The following is a 17,449-nucleotide window of genomic DNA, read 5'->3' as shown; positions in this document are numbered from 1 at the left end:
CAGCAGAGACTCAGCCTGTCTTAGTAGTCATGATGGTCCCTGGCCCCTAACACAGTGCCAGGGACACAATAGGTACATGATAAATTTCCATAGACTGCTGAAAAATTACAGCCTTGCTTATCTCTGCGAAAGTCCCTAAGAAACAGGAAACACCTGTAGGGTTGATTGGTGTATGTCAGGGTCACCTGTGGTATGTATAGCACAGGAGAACAAGGTTGACAACTACTTGCTGGCCTAAATAAGTAATTCCCAAGCTTATTTGAGGTAGCCTGCACTACTAGGGATATATCAGAATCTAAGAGCAACAATTAGAAGACATAAAAATATAATGGGGCTGGGCGCAGTGGCTCATGCCTGTAATCCCAGCACTTTGGGAGGGCAAGGCAGGCGGATCTCTTGAGGTCAGGAGTTCCAGACCAGCCTGGCCAACATGGTAAAACTCGGTCTCTACTAAAAAAAACATAAAAATTAGCCGGGCTTGGTGGTGCACACCTGTAATCCCAGCTACTGGGGAGGCTGAGGCAGGAGACTTGCTTGAACCAGGGAGGTGGAGGTTGCAGTAAGCCGAGATCGCACCACAGCACTCCAGCCTAGGTGACAGAGCAAGACTCCATCTCAAAAAATAAAAAGTAAATAAATAAATAAATAAAATAGGCTGAAAGTAGTGGCTTACGCCTGTATTTCTAGCACTTTGGGAGGCTGAGGCAGAAGGATCGCTTTAGCTCAGCTCAGTAGTTCAAGACCAGCCTCAACAACATAGGAAAACCCCGCCTCTACAAAAAAAAAAAGAAGAAGAAGAAGGAGAAAAAGGAGGCCAGGCTCTGTGGCTCAACACCTGTAGTCCCAGCACTTTTGGGAGGCTGAAGTGGATGGATCGCTTGAGGCCAGGAGTTTGAGACCAGCCTGGCCAACATGGTGAAACCCTGTCTCTACTAAAAATACAAAAATTAGCCAGCAAGGTGGTACACGTGCCTGTAGCCCCAGCTACTTGGGAGGCTGAGGCATGAGAATCGCTTGAACCCAGGAGGTGGAGATTGCAGTGAGCTGAGATCATGCCACTGCACTCCAGCCTGGATGACAGAAGGATGCTCTGTCTCAAAAAAAGAAAAAAGGAAAAAGAAATTAGAATAAGATCAGATTAAACCCAAAGTAAGTGTAAGAAAATAAATAATAAAAGACAAGAGTACATATCAATGAGGGGCGGGCATGGTGGCTCACACCTGTAATCCCAATACTTTAGGAGCCCGAGGCAGGCAGATCACCTGAGGTCAGAAGTTGGAGACCAACCTGGCCAACATGGTGAAAACCCATCTCTACCAAAAATACAACTTACCCAGGCATGGTGGTGCATGCCTTTAGTCCCAGCTACTAGGGAGGCTGAGGCAGGAAGATCGCTTGACCCTGGGAGGCAGAGGTTGCAGCGAACCAAGAATAATAGAGAAAATCTGTGAAACCAAAAGCGATCTCTTTGAGGAGGGAAAATCAATAAAATTGATAAGTTTCTAACCAGGATGATCAATAAAAAAAGCCAGAATATTTGTGACAGGTCCAGAATATACATATATGCTTTGTAATGAACATATCTTCTCTGGATTTTAAGGTGACGATTCGAGAGGAATCTCATGGTGGCTCATGAGAAAAGCAAATCCCTTGCTGTATAAATTTAAAACGTATTTTCATATTATACTGGAAGCAGAAGGCTAAAGGGAGTCATTCTCCTCATAATGATGGAGAGCGTTTTGGTCATGCAAAATAGCTTTTGGTGGCCTTGTGCAAGTTACTTCTCATTATGCACACAAGTGCTCCTGTTATATCCACATATTGCCTGGTCTCTAGATAATTTCTGTGCTTTATGACAGTTTTTTTTTTTTTTTTGAGAAGGAGTCTTGCCCTGTGGCCCAGGCTGGAGGTAGTGGCGCAATCTCGGCTCACTGCAACCTCCGCCTCCCGGGTTCAAGAGATTCTCCTGCCCCATCCTCCCGAGTAGCTGGGATTACAGGCACGCGCCTCCATGCCCAGCTTATTTTTGCATTTTTAGTAGAGACGGGGTTTCACCATGTTGGTCAGGCTGGTCTCAAACTTCTGACCTCGTGATCTGCCTGCCTCGGCCTCCCAAAGTGCTGGGATTACAGGCATGAGCCACCATGCCCAGCCTGCTTTATGACAGTTTTAAAAATTAATTTTCTTTTTTTTTTTTTTTTTGAGATGGAGTCTAGCTCTGTCGCCAGACTGGAGTGCAGTGACGCCAACTTGACTCACTGAACTGCAACCTCCGCCTTCCGGGTTCAAGTGATTCTCCTGCCTCAGGCTCCTGAGTAGCAAGGATTATAGGCACGTGCCACCATGCCCAGCTAATTTTTGTATTTTTAGTAGAGATGGGGTTTCACCCTGTTGGCCAGGATGGTCTGGATCTCCTGACCTCGTGATCCATCCACCTCGGCCTCCCAAAATGCTGGGATTACAGGCGTGAGCCACCGTGCCCAGCCAAAATTAATTTTCTTTTTTTTTTTTTGAGAAGGAGTTTTGCTCTTGTTGCCCAGGCCGGAGTGCAATGGTGCACAATTTTGGCTCATCACAAGCTCCGCCTCACGGGTTCAAGCGATTCTCCTGTGTCAGCCTCCCAAGTAGCTGGGAATACAGGCATGTACCACCACACCCAGCTAATTTTGTATTTTTAGTAGAGATGTGGTTTCTCCATGTTGGTCGGGCTGGTCTCGAACTCCTGACCTCAGGTGATCTGCCCACCTTGGCCTCCCAAAGTGCTGGGATTACAGGCGTGAGCTACTGTGCCCTGCTAATTTTCTTTTCTTTATTCTTTTTTTTTTTTTTTTTTTTTTTTGAGAGGGAGTCTAGCTCTGTCACCCAGGCTAGAGTGCAGTGGCACAATCTCTGCTCACTGTAATCTCCGCCTCCTGGGTTCAAGCGATTCCTGTATCTCAGCCTCCCAAGTAGCTGGGACTACAGGTGCTCCTCACCATGCAGAGCTGATTTTTTTTTTTTTTTTGTATTTTTTGTAAGTACAGGGTTTCACCATATTGGCTAGGCTGGTCTGGAACTCCTGACCTCAAGTGACCCACCCGCCTCAGCCTCCCAAAGTGCTGGGATTACAGGCATGAGCCACCACACCTGGCCAAAATTAATTTTCTTAATCAAAGTAATGTGTGTCTATAGTTTAGAGAATCAAATAATTTTAAGAAGCTTATCATGAAAAACAATGTCCACTCAACTCTTCCTCTTGGCATCTTCCTTCTGTTTTTTTTTTTTTTTTTTTTTTTTTGGCGGAGTCTTGCTCTGTCGCCCAGGCTGGAGTGCAGTGGTGCGATCCTGGGCCACAGCGCCCAGCCATCTTCCGTTTTTTTTTTTGAGACAGGGTCTCGCTCTGTCACCCAGGCTGGAGTGCAGTGGCATGGTCATGGTTTACAATAGCCTTGACCTTCTGGGCTCAAGTGATCTGCCCAAAGTACTGAGATGATAGGCATGAGCCACCATGCCTGGCCAACATAGCAAGACTCTGCCTCTATTTTTTTAAAAATAGTAAATATTTTAAATGAAATTATATATATATATATATATATATTTTTTTTTTTTTTTTTTTTTTTTTGAGACAGAGTCTGGCTCTGTTGCCAGGCTGGAGTGCAGCAGCATGATCTCAGCTCACTGAAATCTTCACCTCCTGGGTTCAAGCGATTCTCCTGCCTCAGCCTCCCGAGTAGCTGGGATTACAGGTGTGCGCCACCACACCCAGCTAATTTTTGTATTTTTAGTAGAGATGGGGTTTCACCATGTTGGCCAGGATAGTCTTGATTTTCTGACCTTGTGATCCACCCGCCTTGGCCTCCCAAAGTGCTGGGATTACAGGTGTGAGCCACCGCGCCTGGCCAAAAAAATATTTTTTTAAAAATTAGCTAGGCACGGTGGTGCATGTACCTGTAGTCCCAGCTACTTAGGAGGCTGAGGTGGGAGGACCACTTGAGCCCAAGAATTTGAGGCTGCAGCGAGCTATGATTACACCCCTGCATTCCAGCCTAGGCGACCGAGTGAGACCCTGCAAAAAAAAAAAAAAAAAAAAAAAGAAGTCAAAAGTTCCCTGGAATAGTCCCTTATAAGCACCTGCCAAGTCAGAGTGTCCACCATGCCACTTTTCTCTCGCCTCCACTGCCCCTTCTGTCCTGGAGGAGCCAGGGGCCGACTTGTGAGTGGAGCAGGGTTAGTGGAAGGCTTGGGTGGAAGAAATAAAGTCCTCCAGGCAGGCCTCTTTTTCTGTCTTCATGTGGCCAGTCCAAGCAGGCTGAAGTGGAAGAAGGGAATTTAATTAAATTTAAATGAATTTTGAATTTTTTTTGTTTGGTTGGTTTTTGAGATGGAGTCTCGCACCGTTGCCTGAGTTGGAGAGCAGTGGTGTGATCTCAGCTCACTGCAACCTCTGCCTCCCAGGTTCAAGCAATTCTCCTGCCTCACCCACACGAGTAGCTGGCATTACAGGCGCCCACCACCACACCTGGGTAATTTTTTCTATTTTTAGTAGAGACAGGGTTTCACTATGTTGGCCAGGCTGGTCTCAAACGCCTGACCTCGTGATCCACCCGTCTCGGCCTCCCAAAGTGCTGGGATTATAGGCATGAGCCACCACGCCCGGCTCCAAATGGGCTTTTAAATTACTGAACCAAGACTGTTTGGGGGTTGTAAGTGACCAAGATAATTTTATTTTATTTATTTTGAGATGGAGTCTCGCTCTGTCACCCAGGCTGGAGTGCGGTGGCATGATCTCGGCTCACTGTAACCACTGCCTCCCGGGTTCAAGTGATTCTCCCACCTCAGCCTCCCGAGTAGCTGGGATTACAGGTACACACCACCACACCCAGCTAATTTTTTGTTTGTTTGTTTGTTTGTTTTGAGATGGAGTCTCACTCTGTCTCCAGGCTGGAGTGCAGTGGCACCATCTCAGCTCACTGCAGCCTCTGCTTCCTGGGTTCAAGCAATTCTCCTGCCTCAGCCTCCCAAGTATCTGGGACTACAGGCGTGTGCCACCAAGCCCAGCTAATTTTTGTGTTTTTAGTAGAGACGGGGTTTCACCATGTTGTCCAGGATGGTCTCGATCTCTTGACCTCATGATCTGCCTGCCTCGGTGACCCAAAGTGCTGGGATTACAGGTGTGAGCCACTGCACGTGGCCTATTTTTTTTTTCTTGTATTTTTAGTAGAGATGGGGTTTCACTATGTTGGTCAGGCTGGTCTTGAATTCCTGACCTCAAGTGCTCTGCCTGCCTTGGCCTCTCAAAGTGCTGGGATTACAGGCGTGAGCCACCATGCCTGGCACAGGAAAATTGTATTGCCTGAGAGTCACTAAGAAAGCAATGGCTTTGGGAGGCCGAGGCAGGAGGATTGCTTGAGGCTAGGAGTTCAAAACCAACCTGGGCAACATAGTGAGATCTTGTCTCTTTTTTTTTTAAGACAGAGTCTCACTCTGCCGCCCAGATTGGAGTACAGTGGCGTGATCTCGGCTCACTGCAAGCTCCGCCTCCCGGGTTCACGCCATTCTGCTGCCTCAGCCTCCCGAGTAGCTGGGACTACAGGCACCCGCCACCATGCCCAGCTAATTTTTTTGTATTTTTTTAGTGGAGACGGGGTTTCACCGTGTTAGCCAGGATGGTCTCGATCTCCTGACCTTGTGATCCGCCCTCCTCGGCCTCCCAAAGTGCTGGGATTACAGACGTGAGCCACTGCGCCTGGCCATTTTTTTGTGTTTTTTAATACAGACGGGGTTTCAACGTGTTAGTCAGGATGGTCTCGATTTCCTGATCTCCTGATCCGCCTGCCTCGGCCTCCCAAAGTGCTGGGATTACAGGCATGAGCCACTGCGCCCGGTCGATCCTGTCTTTTTTTTATTCATTTATTTAGAGAAAGTGTCTTACTCTGTCACCCATGCTGGAGTGCAGTGGCACGATCTCGGCTCACTGCAACCTCTGCCTCCCAGGTTCAAGTGATTCTCCTACCTCAGCCTCCCGAGAAGCTGGGATTACAGGCACATACTGCCACGCCCAGCTAATTTTTGTATTTTTAGAAGAGATGGGTTTCACCACGTTGGCCAGGCTGGTGTCGAACTCCTTGGCTCAGGAGATTTGCCTGCCTCGGCCTCCCAAAGTGCTGGGATTACAGGTGTGAGCCACCACGCCAGGCCCCTGTCTCTATCTAAAAAGGAAAAAAAAAAAAGCCATGGGACTTACCCTAGATTTCATTCAAGGTATGGGGAAGAACTGGCTTCCCAGAGACAAACTGAACATGCAAAGAATAAACTTGTTTTCTGTCTACACCCTATGCATGAGTCCCACCACCTGATCAATAAATTGGCTGGACAACATAGTGAAACCACATCTCTACAGTTAAAAAAAAAAAGGAAGGCCAGGCATGGTGCCTCCCATCTGTAATCTCACAGTTTGTGAGGCCAAGTCCGGTGGATCACATGAGGTCAGGAGTTCAAGACCAGCCTGACCAACATGGTGAAACCCTGTCACTACTAAAAGCACAAAATTTAGCCGGGCAGGGTGGCGGATGCCTGTAATCTCAGCTACTTGAAGGCTGAGGCAGGAGAATCACTTGAACCCAAGAGGTGGAGGCTGCAGTGAGCTGAGATCATACCATTGCACTACAGGCTGGGCAACAAGAGCAAAACTCTGTCCCAAAAAATATATATAATGATAATTGGCCAGGTGTGGTGGCTCATGCCTGTAATCCCAGCACTTTGGGAGGCCGAGGCAGGCAGATCAAGGCCAGCTCTTCCCCATACCTTGAATGAAATCTAGGGTAAGTCCCATGGCTTTTTTTTTTTTCTTTTTAGATAGAGACAGGGGCCTGGCGTGGTGGCTCACACCTGTAATCCCAGCACTTTGAGAGGCCGAGGCAGGCAAATCTCCTGAGCCAAGGAGTTCAACACCAGCCTGGCCAACGTGGTTAAACCTGTCTCTTCTAAAAATACAAAAATTAGCTGGGCATGGCAGTATGTGCCTGTAATCCCAGCTTCTCAGGAGGCTGAGGTAGGAGAATCACTTGAACCTGGGAGGCAGAGGTTGCAGTGAGCCGAGATTGTGCCACTGCACTCCAGTATGGGTGACGGAGTAAGACACTTTCTCTAAATAAATGAATAAAAAAAAGACAGGATCCACTGGGCGCAGTGGCTCATGCCTGTAATCCCAGCACTTTGGGAGGCCGAGGCAGGCGGATCAGGAGGTCAGGAGATCGAGACCATCCTGGCTAACATGGTGAAACCCTGTCTCTACTAAAAATACAAAAAAATTAGCCAGGCATGGTGGCAGGCACCTGTAGTCCTAGCTACTCAGGAGGCTGAGGCAGGAGAATCCCTTGAACCCGGGAGGCAGAGGTTGCAGTGAGCCAAGATAGCACCATTGCACTCCAGCCTGGGTGACAGGGTGACACTCTGTCTCAAATAATAATAATAATCATCATCATCAAAAAATAAATAAATTGGCTATGCTTAGTTTTCTGTATACTTATCTCTGATTGGCATGGGTTCCTCTCCAGACCAATTGGGCAGCTGTGGCACTGTGTCTTGCTTTAACCTTTTTCCTGGGCTGGGATCTCCTGTTTCCTGAATTCCATAAGTTCCTTTTGCATAGTTTTCTGCCTCATGCTCCACTCACTTCCTGTCAAAGGGGTGGACACTACATATCTGGAAATGTCTTTCCATTCTCACACTTCATGGATAATTTAGCTGGGTATACAATGCTAGGTTAGAAATCATTGTCCTTCAGGAATGGAGTTCTTTCTCATTCCAGGGGGCAAAAGTGTTTCTTAGCTACTTTACATGTGGATGAGAAACCAACTTTTTTCTTCCTCCTCTTCTCTCTCTCCTTTTTTTCCTTCTCCTCCTCCTTGTTTCTGGTAGTGGTGGGGGAAAATTCTACATCACTAGGTTTTCAAACTCTAGAGCTGTCAAAAAGCACACAGCTGTTTTCCTAACACAGACTTTATTTACATAGCAGAAAAAGGACTTGGCACTTACACTTTGCATATTGTTTGAATTACTGTTAACAGCGAGAGCAGGCTTATGTAATCATGTCTGGCTTTTCTTGGTTGAAAAACTTGTGCTTGTGTCTTCATAATGGTAAAAATGACTTTTCTATCATCCCCCATACTGAAACTCTTCCTTTTAATTTTTTCTTTTTAGAAATTATATATTGAAGTGAATTCACATAATATAAAATTAGCCATTTCACAGTGAACAATTCAGTGACATTTAGTACATTCACAATGTTATGCAACCATAATCTCTATGTAGTTCCAAAACATTTTAATCACTCCAAAAGGAAACCTGGCATTCATTAAGCAGTTAGTCCCCATCCCCCAATTCCCTAATCCCCCACATTTCTGGCAACTACCAATCTGCTTCCTGTTTACCTAAATAGGATTTACCTATTCTAGATAATCAATATGAATGGAATAAAATAATATGTAACCTTTGGTGTCTGGCTTCTTCTACTTAGCATAATATTTTTGAGGTTCATCCACAATGTAGCATGTATCTCATTTCATTCATTTTTACAACTGAATAATATGCCATTATATGGATATACCACAAATTGTTTATCCATTCATGTATTAATGGACATTTGAGTTGTTTCTACCTTTTGTCTATTGTGAATAGTGCTGCTGTGAACACTCGTGTACAAGGATTTGTTTGAGTCCTTGTTTTCACTTCTTTTGGGTATATACTTAGGAGTTGAATTGCTGGTTCACATAGTAATTCTTTTTTTTTTTTTTTTTTTTTAAATAGAGACAGGGTCTCTCTGTGTTACCCAGGCTGGAGTGTAGTGGCTATTCATAGGCATAATCATAGCACAATGCAGTCTTGAGCTCCTCTCCTCAAGTGATCCTCCTGCCTCAGCCTCCTTTTTTTCTTTTCTTTTTTGGAAACATAGTCTAGTTCTGTTGCCCAGGCTGGAGTGCAATGGTGCGATCTAGGTTCACTGCACCCTCCACCTCTCGGGTTCAAGTGATTCTCCTGTCTCAGCCTCCTGAGTAGCTGGGATTAGAGGCACATGACACCATGCCCCATTAATTTTTGTATTTTTAGTAGAGATGGGGTTTCACCATATTGGCCAGGCTGATCTTGAACTCCTGGCCTCAAGTGATCCGCCTGCCTCAGCCTCCCAAAGTGCTGAGATTATAGGTGTGTGCCACTGCTCCCATTCTGCCTCAGCCTCCTGAGTAGCTGGGACTATGGCATGTGCCACAGTACCTGGCTGTCATATGCTAATTCTATGTTCACTTTTTTGAAGAACTACCAAACTGTTTTCCACACCAGCTAACCATTTTACATCCCCACTGGCAATGTAAAGGGTTCCAAATGTTCATATCTTCATGAACAGTTGGTTTTTTTGTTTTGTTTTGAGACAGGGTCTTACTCTGTCATCCAGGCTGGAGTGCAGTGGCACAGTCATGGCTCAGTGCAGCTTCAACCTCCCCAGACTCAAGTGATGCTCCCATCTCAGCCTCCTGAGTAGCTGGGACTACAGGTGCAAACCACCATGCCTGGCTAATTTTGTATTTTTTGTAGAGACAGGGTTTTGCCATGTTGCCCAGGCTGGTCTCCAACTCCTGAGCTCAAGTGATGCCCTTTCCTTGGCCTCGCAAAGTTCTGGGATTACAGGCGTGAACCACCATGCCCAGGTGAGCACCTTTTCATGTGCTTTTTGGCCACTTGTATATCTTCTTTGGAGAAATTTTGTTTATTTTTCTAGCTTTATTGAGGTATAATTAACAAATTTTGCATAATTCAAGGTATACAATGATGGATTGAATATATGTATTCATTGGGAAATGGTTGCCACAATCAAATTAACATACTCATCACCACAGATAGTTACCATCTTTTGGATAAAGGCTTATTCAAGTCCTTTCTCTGTTTTTTCATTGAGTTGTTTGGTTTGTAGTTGTTGAGTTGTTAAAGTTGTTTATATTTTCTGGATATTCCCCTTAAAAATGGAAGCTATTGGAATTTTTTTTTTTTTTTTTTGAGGCAGAGTTTTGCAATTGTTGCCCAGGCTGGAGTGCAATGGCGTCATCTCAGCTCACCACAACCTCCGCCTCCCAAGTTCAAGCAATTCTCCTGCCTCAGCCTCCCGAGTAGCTGGGATTACAGGCACGTGCCACCATGTCCAGCTAATTTTTTGTATTTTTAGTAGAGATGGGGTTTCTCCATGTTGGTCAGGCTGGTCTCGAACTCCTGACCTTAGGTGATCCGCCCACCTTGGCCTCCCAAAGTGCTGGGATTAAAGGCTTGAGCCACCGCACCCGGCCTACTGGAATTTTTACTGTTGTAATATCGGGTAATATGTGTTACCTGATGTGGGAGCGACCATTTGTTGCTTAACAATAACCATTTCTCAAACTTTTTAATTTAATTTTATTTATTTCTTTATATTTGAGACAGGGTCTCGCTCTGTCATCCAGGCTAGAGTGCAGTGGCATGATCCTGGTTCACTGCAGCCTCCACCTCCTGGGCTCAGGCAATCCTCCTGCCTCAGACTCCTGAGTAGCTGGGATTACAGGCGCACACTACCATGTTTGGCTAATTTTTGTAATTTTGTATTTTTTGTAGAGATGGGGGTCTCACTATGTTGCCCAGGGTCATTTCTCATTTTTTTTTTTTTTTAGACAGAGTCTCTCTCTGTCACCCAGGCTGGAGTGCTGTGGTGCAATCTTGGCTCACTGCAACCTCCGCCTCCTGGATTCAAACAATTCTCCTGTCTCAGCCTCCTGAGTAGCTGGGATTACAGGTGTGGACCACCACACCCGGCTAATTTTTGTATTTTTAGTAGAGATGGGGTTTCACCATGTTGGTCAGGCTAGTCTCAAACTCCTGACCTCGTGATCCACCCGCCTCAGGCTCCCAAAGTGCTGGGATTACAGGCGTGAGCCACTGCGCCTGGCCTATTTGCTTTTAATATGGGGCGATTATAATCAATGCTGAAAAGAACACTCTTGCATTTTAAAACATGTTTACTTATCCAATTAATTAATTCCCATTGGAAAATTTTAAAGATGATTAAGATGAGTCAAATTCAGTTTCAGGAAGCAGGCAAATGGGCTGGAGAAAATAAATCCAACCTCACCAACGCCACCCTATTTAGTCCTCCCAACAGCCATATAAAGTAGATAAAAAATATCACTACTGTCTCTTTCAAACTCTGTTTTCAAAAGGTAAGGTATAAGCAATCAAGTAAAATGGAGATGGAAAACTGAAAACCACGAAAAGATCAAGGCTTGCCCATGGAACACAGATAATGTCCAAGTGATAATCATTCTATGCTTGAATCAGAAGATTTGGGGTCATAGCCGGGTGGGTGGCTCATGCCTGTAATCCCAGCACTTTGGGAGGCCGAGGCGGGTGGGTCACCTGAGGTCAGGAGTTCAAGACCAGCCTCGCCAACATGGTGAAATGCTGTTTCTAATAAAAGTACAAAAAATTAGCTGGGCATGGTGATGCACCCCTGTAATCCCAGTTTCTTGGGAGGCTGAGGCAGGGGAATAGCTTGAACCCAGGAGGCAGAGGTTGCAGTGAGCTGAGATCATGCCACTGCATTCCAGCCTGGGCGACAGAGCTAGACTCTATCACAAAACAGAACAAAACAAAAAGAAGGACTGGGCATGGTGGCTCATGCCTGTAATCCCAGCACTTTGGGAGGCCAAGGCAGGTGGATCACCTGAGGTCAGGAGTTCAAGACCAGCCTAGCCAACAAGACGAAAACCTGTCACTACTAAACATACAAAAATTAGCCAGGCATGGTGGCGTGTGCCTGTAGTCCCAGCTACTTGGGAGGCTGGGGCAGGAGAACCGCATGAACCCGGGAGACAGAAATTGTAGCGAGCTGAGATTGTGCCATTGCACTCCAGCCTGGGTGACAGAATGAGATTCTGTCTCAAAAAAAAAAAAAAAAAAAACCAACAATAACAAGAAGATTTTGGTCCATGTCTAGGAGATAAAGTCTAGGTCTCAAACAGACCTAGAGTCAAATGCCTGCCACCCCCCCTTACTGTATAGAAGGTAAGCTACTCATTTTCTGGGCTTGGGTTCCTCATCTGTCCAATGGGAATAGCTCATAGAGTCATGAGGATTAAATGAGATCATGCTTGTGAAGCATCAGGCATGAATTTAGCTCTCTTGCTTTTCCTCTGACTCCACATTGCTAATCAAGTTCAGCCTCATGACCTAATTACTTCCCAAAGCTCCCACCTCCTAATGCATCTGTTGGGGTTAGAATTTCAACACATGAATTTGTGGGGGACACAAACATTTAGTCCATAACAGAAGGAACATGGGATCAATTAGGATTAGATTCAGTTGCATGTGACAACAAAACAAAACAACAGTGGTTTCAACAACATAGCAGACAATTTGATCTCACATAAATGAAGGCTGAGGAAGTCTGGGGTTGCTAGTCCAAGGCTTACATGGCTGTGCTCCCTAAAGACCTTAGAAGCGCAGGCTCCTTCCAGCTCTCTGATCCACCATCCTCATCCTCCTGGCCCAAGATGGAAATGAGAGTGACAGCCACTCCATCTAAGTCTGTTCCCACTTTGGGGCTTTTGCACTTGCTGTTTTTTTTCCTAGAAATCTTCATCTGGTGCCTCTTTCTCTGCTTTTGAGTCTCAGCTTTGGAACGTGGTCACCATCTCAGAGAGGGCTTCCCTGACCACATGCCTCAGGCCCCTCTTGTTGACCTGTCTTTTATTCTTCACCTCACTTATCACCTGTATGTATCACCTGGTTCTGAGACATACCAACCTTCTGACCTTGGGCAATTTCCTTAATTTCCCAGAGCCTCAATTTCTTCACCTGTAAAATGGGGATATAACAGCACCCATAGGAAACTTACACTTTACATTCATGAGAGTGATTGGCTCTTGAGTGTTGGGGAGAAATGAGACGGTGATATCTACAGTGTCCATAACAGAGCTTGGAACAAAGTAGGATCTCAATAATATTTGTGGAATTAAGGAAAATATTATGTTAATAAACTCATCTTCAGTTGGTGCCACTACTCACTAGTAGAATATTGCTCAACATTGATTACTGAGTAACATCCACCTTGACTCTCTGAGAATAAAATCAGTAGAAAACTCCCTGCTTTGCTGGGCACAGTGGCTGATGCCTGTAATTCCAGCACTTTGGGAGGCTGAGGCGGGTGGATTGATTGAGGCCAGGAGTTCGAGACCAGACTGTCCAAAATGGTGAGACCCCAGTTTCTTCTAAAAATACAAAAATTAGCTGGGTGTGGTGGCACATGCCTATAATCCCAGGTACTTGGGAGGCTGAGGCAGGAGAATCATTTGAACCCGGGAGGCAGAGGTTGCAGTGAGCCAAGGTCGCACCACTGTACTCCAGCCTGGGTGATATAGCAAGACTGTGTCTCAAAAAAAAAAAAAAAAAAAAAGAAAAAGAAGAAGAAGAAAACTCTTTGCTTTGAATTGGGGGGCATAGCTGGGTGCAGTGGCCCACACCTATAGTTCCAGCTATGCAAGAGGCTGACGCTGGAGGATCACTTGAGCCCAGGAGTTCCAGTCCAGTGTGGGCAACATGGCGAGACCCTTATCTCTTAAAAAAAATCCCTCAAGGTTGGGTGCGGTGGCTCATGCCTGTAATCCTAGCATTTTGGGAGGCCAAGGCAGGCGGATCCCTTGAGGTCAGAAGCTCAAGACCAACCTGGCTAACATGGTGTAACCTCATCTCTACTAAAAATACAAAAAAATTAGCTGGGCATGGTGGTGGGTGCCTGTAATCCCAGCTACTCAGGAGGCTGAGGCACAAGAGTCGCTTGGACCCAGGAGGTGGAGGTTGCAGTGAGCCGAGATCATGCCACTGCACTCCAGCGTGGGTGACAAAGCGAGACTTATCGCAAAAAATAAGTAATTAATTAAAAAAAATTTAAGGCCGGGCGCGGTGGCTCACGCCTGTAATCCCAGCACTTTGGGAGGCCGAGACGGGCGGATCACGAGGTCAGGAGATCGAGACCATCCTGGCTAACACGGTGAAACCCCGTCTCTACTAAAAATACAAAAAATTAGCCAGGCGCGGTGGCAGGCGCCTGTAGTCCCAGCGACTCGGGAGGCTGAGGCAGGAGAATGGCGTGAACCCGGGAGTCGGAGCTTGCAGTGAGCCGAGGTCGCGCCACTGCACTCCAGCCTGGGCGACAGAGCGAGACTCCGTCTCAAAAAAAAAAAAAAAAAAAATTTAAAACTCTCAAAATAAAAAAAAAAAGAATTGAGGGGAGAAAACTTCTTTCTCCTGAGCATAGCTAATGTTCTGGGACTGATGTGAAACCCCCAAAGAGAAAAATAAGAATTTTTTTTTTTTCCTTTTTCCCAGTCTGTTCCTTTTAGACTTGGGTTTGGGAGGGAGACAAAAAGAATGACATGGACGTGGCAGGGAAGTAGGCTGGTGGTGAAAGTTGAGATGGATTTCATAGGAAGGTGAAGCAGATCTCTGAAGCTCCCAACATCTTTGACCTCCAGAGATCTTAGAAGACTTGCTCATTCTTGGGCAAGGCTTTCAAGATCTTCACATTTGCCTACATCTTATCCATTGCAAATCATTCTGGGGAATTAGGGTGTGAAGGCAGCCAGGATTTGGCCCAATCAAATAAAGAGGTAATAAGGTTGCAACCCACAGGGCACCGTGGGTGGTGCAGGGAGATGCACAGTGTTTCTGGAACACAGGCCAGTGGCACCAGCATTGAGTCAAGTACACATCAGTCAATGCAAAACATGCCTTATGCCATGACAAATACAAACAGGTCATCATGGCAATTTTGGGAGGGACAAGATCTCACCTATAGGTGAAGAAAGCCATGATAGGATTGCTAAGGAAGTGGCACTTCCAGAGAAGTTTTATTCTCTTGGTAACATTGCACAAAACCCTCTTGAAAGCAGATGTCTTTCTTTAGAAATTGTCTTAGCTCTTTTTTTTTTTTTAAGATGGAGTCTTGCTGTGTTGCCCAGGCTGGAGTGCGGTGGTGCGATCTCAGCTCACTGCAGTCTCCGCCTCCCAGGTTCAAGCGATCCTCCTGCCTCAGCCCCCCTAGTAGCTGGGATTACAGGCATGCGCCAAGCATGCCCGGCTAATTTTTGTATTTTTAGTAGAAATGGGGTTTCACCATTTTGGCCAGGCTGGTCTTGAACTCCTGACCTCAGGTGATCCGCCTGCCTCGGCCTCCCAAAGTGCTGAGATTACAGGTGTGAGCCACCGCACCCGGCCAATACATCTTTTTATTGTGCCTTTTTTTTTAACTGACTACAAAGACCCAGAAGAAATATTATGTCTTTTGTTCACATTGTGTTACTCTCCTCAGATTGGAGTGATAATGCCTTTTCATTTTTACTTTATTTATTATTTTTTGAGACAGGGTCTCACTCTTTTGCCCATTCTGGAGTACAGTGGTGCAATCATGGCTCACAGCAGCCTCGACTGCTTAAGCTCAAGTGGCCCTCCTGCCTTAGCCTCCCAAGTAGCTGGGACTACAGGCATGCACCACCACATCTGGCTACTATTTTTTTTTTTGAGATGGAATCTTGCTCTGTCCCCCAGGAGTGCGGTGGCACGATCTCGGCTCACTGCAACCTCCACCTCCCAGGTTCAAGTGATTATCCTGCCTCAGCCTCCTGAGTAGTGGGGATTACAGGAGCATGCCACCACGGCCGGCTAATTTTTGTATTTTTAGTAGAGACGGGGTTTCACCGCGTTGGTCAGGCTCATCTCGAACATCTGACCTTGTGATCCACCCGCCTCAACCTCCCAAAGTGCTAGGATTACAGACATGAGCCACCGCTACTGGCCTGCTAATTTTTTTTATTTTTATTTTTTTGTGGAGATGGGATCTCACTATGTTGCCTAGGCTGGTCTCAAACTCGTGGGCTCAAGTGATCCTCCTGCCTTGGCCTCCCACAGTGCTGGGATGACAGGTGTGAGCCACTGCACAAGGTCAACAATGCCTTTTAAGTGTGAAGAATTGTTAATCAAGTGAATTCGCCCTGTTTATTTCTACATAACAAATTATGTGAAGCTTAGTGGCTTCAAATAAACATTTTATTACTATTATCATGATTTTGAGACAGGGTCTCACTCTGTCACTCATGTTGGAATGCAGTGGTGCTACCATAGCTCACTGCAGCCTTGACCTCCTGGGCTCAAGTGATCCTCACACTTCAGCCTCCGAAGTAGCTGGGACCATAGGCGGGTACCACCACACCTGGCTAATTTATTTATTTATTTTGTGTAGAGATGGGGTTTTGCCATCTTGCCTAGGCTGTTCTAGCACCCCTTGGCTCAAGCTATCCACCCACTTTGGCCTTCCAAAGTGTTGGGATTATAGGCAGGAGCCACCACACCCAGTAAAATAAACATTTTAAGATAAAACAAATACTTATCTGTTTCTGTGGGTGAGGAATTCAGAAATAGTGGAGCTGCATGAAGGATTCTATTCAGGGTCTCTCATGAGGTTGTGGCTAAGATGGCAGCAGCAGCTGCAGTCATCTGAAGGTGTGACTGGGGCTGAGGGATTCCCTTTTAAGGTGGCTTCCTCACGAGGCTGTTAACAGAGGCCTCAGTTTCCTACTGGCTGTCAGCAGGGGGCCCCAATTCCTCATTACATAGGCCTCTCATATGTTGTTTGAGTGTCCTTAAGACAAGGCAGCTGGGCCGGGTGTGGTGGCTCACGCCTGTAATCCCAGCACTTTGGGAGGCCAAGGTGGGCGGATCATGAGGTCAGGAGATGGAGACCATCCTGGCTAACACAGTGAAACCCCGTCTCTACTAAAAATACAAAAAATTAGCCGGGCGTGGTGGTGGGTGCCTGTACTCCCAGCTACTTGGGAGGCTGAGGCAGGAGAATGGTGTGAACCCGGGAGGCGGACCTTGCAGTGAGCCAAGATTGTGCCACTGCACTCCAGCCTGGGCGACAGAGTGAAACTCTGTCTCAAAAAAAAAAAAAAAAAAAAAAGACAAGGCAGTTAACTTCTCCCAGAGCAGGTGATTCAAGAAAGAGAGCAAGGTAAAAGCCAGTTTTTTATGATCTACCTGCAGAATTCAAACTCCGCCATATTCTTTAGAAGCAAGTCACTAAGTACAGCATACACTCAAGAAGAGAATTAATCTCTACCTATTTTATTTTATTTTTTATTTTGAGACAGTGTCTTGCTCAGTTGCCCAGGCTGGAGTGCAGGGACATGGTTACGGATCACTGAAGCCTCGACCTCCTGGGCTCAAGTGATCTTTACGCATCAGCCTCCTAAGTAGCTGGGACCACAGGTGCATGCCACCAAGCTCAGCTAATTTTTTTTTTTTTTTTTTTGAGACAGAGTCTCACTCTGTCACCCAGGCTGGAGTGCAGTGGCGCGATCTCGGCTCACTGCAACCTCCACCTCCCAGGTTCAAGAGA

This window comes from Symphalangus syndactylus, chromosome 24 (genome assembly GCF_028878055.3).
Source record: "Symphalangus syndactylus isolate Jambi chromosome 24, NHGRI_mSymSyn1-v2.1_pri, whole genome shotgun sequence".
In the NCBI taxonomy this organism is placed as follows: Eukaryota; Metazoa; Chordata; class Mammalia; order Primates; family Hylobatidae; genus Symphalangus; species Symphalangus syndactylus.
The sequence above is the reverse complement of the archived record's forward strand: the minus strand, read 5'-3'. Positions refer to the sequence as shown.